The sequence below is a fragment of the Diachasma alloeum genome, unplaced genomic scaffold (assembly GCF_001412515.2).
Source record: "Diachasma alloeum isolate Michigan unplaced genomic scaffold, Dall2.0 Dall_scaffold_01044, whole genome shotgun sequence".
Lineage (NCBI taxonomy): Eukaryota > Metazoa > Arthropoda > Insecta > Hymenoptera > Braconidae > Diachasma > Diachasma alloeum.
Window position 1 is genome coordinate 28,154 of NW_021681156.1, and position 3,693 is coordinate 31,846.

Consider the following 3,693-nt stretch of genomic DNA (forward strand, 5'->3'; position numbering starts at 1 on the left):
TAGAGAGTAGCCCCCACCACGCATCCGATCTCAACTATCTACTCTCTACAACAGTAGAGTATATATTAAGGCTGCGCAGTGGTACTAAGGAAGGAGTGGGGGACCTGTGGGATTTCCCATCTGGCATCACTGGATAGTACGACTACTACTCTCGATAAGTATCGGATGCGTGGTGGGGGCTACACTCTACTCTCTACTCGTCTAGAGAGTAGATAGTTGGCGCTGGGTGCTTGGTTGAGCCATTCGGATCCTTATAATTTTAGACTCTTATCGTTGCTTATGGGCCTTGAAACTTAAACCTCAATGGTGCTGACCCTTGAAAATGATAAAAGTTAAATTTTTGACGCTTAATATTTCTGACCCTTAGACTAGCCGTACTATCTACTATATACTATTGTAGAGAGTAGATAGTTGGGATCGGATGCGTGGTGGGGGCAACTCTCTACTCTCTACGCGTCTAGAGAGTAGATAGTTGGCGGTAGGTGCGAGGTGGGGACATTCAGACCCTTATTTTCTTTAGACCCTCATCATTCCTCATGACCCTAAAAATTTGACCCTAAATCGTGCTGACCCTAGAACATGTATGGAGCGAAATTTTAGACTCTTAAAATTTCTGACCCTTAGTCTAGTCGTACTATCTACTCTCTACTGTTGCAGAGAGTAGATAGTTGGGATCGGATGCGTGGTGGGGGCTACTCTCTACTCGTCTAGAGAGTAGATAGTTGGCGGTAGGTGCTTGGTGGGGGCATTCAGACCCTTATTTTTGAGACCGTTATCGTTTCTCATGACCCGTGAAACTTGACCCTCAATAGTGCTGACCCTTGAAAATGATACCAGTTAAATGTTTGACCCTGAGACTAGCCGTACTATAGAACAGTAGAGAGTATAGTATAGTACTCTTTACAGCAGTAGAGAGTATATCGTACGGCTAGTCTAAGGGTCAGAAATATTAAGGGTCAACAATTTAACTGTTATCATTGTCAAGGGTCAGCACTATTGAGGGTCAAGTTTCATGGGTCATGAGGAACGACAAGGGTCTCAAAAATAAGGGTCTGAATGCCCCCACCAAGCACCTACCGCGAACTATCTACTCTCTAGACGAGTAGAGAGTAGCCCCCACCACGTATCCGATCCCAACGTTATACTCTCTACTGTTGTAGAGAGTACTATACTTTACTCTCTACTGTTCTATAGTACGGCTAGTCTCAGGGTCAAAAATTTAACTGGTATCATTTTCAAGGGTCAGCACTACTGAGGGTCAAGTTTCACAGGTTTCTACGGGTATCTACTCTCTAGACGAGTAGAGAGTAGCCCCCACCACGCATCCGATCCCAACTATCTACTCTCTACAACAGTAGATAGTAGATTGTACGGCTAGTCTAAGGGTCAGAAATATTAAGGGTCCAAACATTTAACCGTTATCATTTTCAAGGGTCAGCACTATTGAGGGTCAAGTTTCACAGGTTTCTACGGGTATCTACTCTCTAGACGAGTAGAGAGTAGAGAGTAACCCCCACCACGCATCCGATCCCAGCTCTCCACAACAGTAGAGAGTAGATAGTACTACTCTCTAGACGAGTAGAGAGTAGAGAATAGCCCCCACCACGCATCCGATACTTATCGAGAGTAGTAGTCGTACTATCCAGTGATGCCAGATGGGAAATCCCACAGGTCCCCCACTCCTTCCTTAGTACCACTGCGCAGCCTTTAGGGCACAGAACGTCTGGCCCTCCGTTTGAATCGTTTGAATTCGATCCGCAACGACGGTATGACGATACTCCGGTTACTTTGCTGACTGTTGTGAAGGAGTTAGTGTTTAAAATGACGTAAATGAGTAAATGAATGATTAAATTTCCTAGAGGTTGAATATTGTAATGTTCAAATTCTTCCGGGATCACGAAGAGATAGTATAACTTCACAAATGGCTCAAACGGAAGGTCGATTTCACGAGGGTCAAACGGCACGAGGTTCACGAGGGCCATGAGAGGAAAAATCAAATTGTACGAGGCTCACGGGGTCACGAGGAGAACATTGAATTTCAAGGGTCAAATGTCGACAAGGGTCAAAAGTCGGGAAGGCTCACGAAGGCCAGGAGGAAAAAGTTAAATATCGCAAGGGTCAAACTTCGCGGAGCTCACGAGGGCTACAAAGGGAAAATCAAATTTCATCAGGTTCGAAGGGCGTGAGGGCTCATGAGGGAAACGAGGGCCATAAGGAAAACGAGGGCTACAAGGGGAATATCAAATTTCACTAGGGTCAAACGTCGTGAGTGCTCACGAAGGCCACGAAGGGAACAAGGATCACAAGGGTTACGAAAGGAAAATTAGATTTTGCAATGATCCAACTGTCACAAAAACAGTGTTATCAATTATTGAGCGTTATTGAACTTTCTCCGTTTATTATTTGGGGCCCTGAAAAGGGCCGGCCGGCTCTGAAAAGAACCATTTATGGAGTTTTGAAGAATCTGAAGAGGGCTAAAGAAAAAATTATGGATTAGTCAAAAGTTTCTTGATATTCTACAGAATCCTGAGAAGAACTGATACGTGAACCAGCACAGAAAATGTGATTCAGATAAAAGTCGACTAAACTTTTATTTCTCACAGAATATAACTATAAGGGCTTCGAATAGTTGACGTTGGAAAGGGGAAGAGTTATTGAAATTATCAGTCAATGCGCACTGTCAAGGCTAAGGAGTTGTGATGAAGCAAGTGAATGCGACGAGGCTGAGAAAGAATTCTAGTATTTTATGACTTTTGTTTAGGATACAAATTTTCTAAGTTTTTTTACTTGCATTGTGTAATGCAAAAAGAAACCGAATGGGGCGGTGATCAGCGATAATCAGGCGGTAATCATCCAACAGAAAAATCTAAATCTAAAAATTCTAATAAAAATTCAAAATCTATTGAATTCGGCCGGTTGAATATCGAATAGAATCAGCGCGAAATGCAAATAGAATTTTCCAGTAAAATTCCAATACAAATATTATAGAAACCCTATAGAGTTCCAATTGAATTTCTTCATACGTGGGACACGTTCCTCAGAAACTTCAGAAAGACTTCAGTCCGAGGTGCTTCTATGTATGTAGTGAATGAAAAATGCAAAATTCTGACACTCTGAGTGATGAACATTTGGCAAATATTGGGCTGTAATACAAGCGCTCTGGTGCAGTAGTAAAGGATGGATGCTAGAGTGCTGACGATCCAGGTTCGATTCCCGGCGAGTTCTTTTTTTTTTCATTTTTGTTTATATCAATTATTATGTTGCATGCTTGATCCAAGCGATCTTTGATTTTCCCCTCGTGACCCTCGTCAGCCTGATGATAGTTGACTCTTATGAAATTCATTTTTTTCCTCCTGACCTTCATGAGCCTACTGTAAGATTTCATTTGGCCCTTGCGGCCCTGGTGAGCCTCGTGGAATTTAATTGTCCTCGTGTGAACCTCGTTCCTTTCGTGGCCCTCGTTTCTTTCGTCAGCCTCGTGGCCCTCGTTTTGTTCGGGAGCCTCGTGGCCCTCGTTTCTTTCGTGAGCCTTATGGCCCTGGTTTTTTTGGTGAACCTCGTGGCCCTCACGACAATTTTTTTCTGGCAGCCCTTATGAGCCTCTCGACGTTTGACCCTCGTGAAATTTAATTTTCCCCTCGTGAACCTCGTTCCTTTCGGTGTCTTCGTTTCTTTGGTGAACCTCGTGGCCCT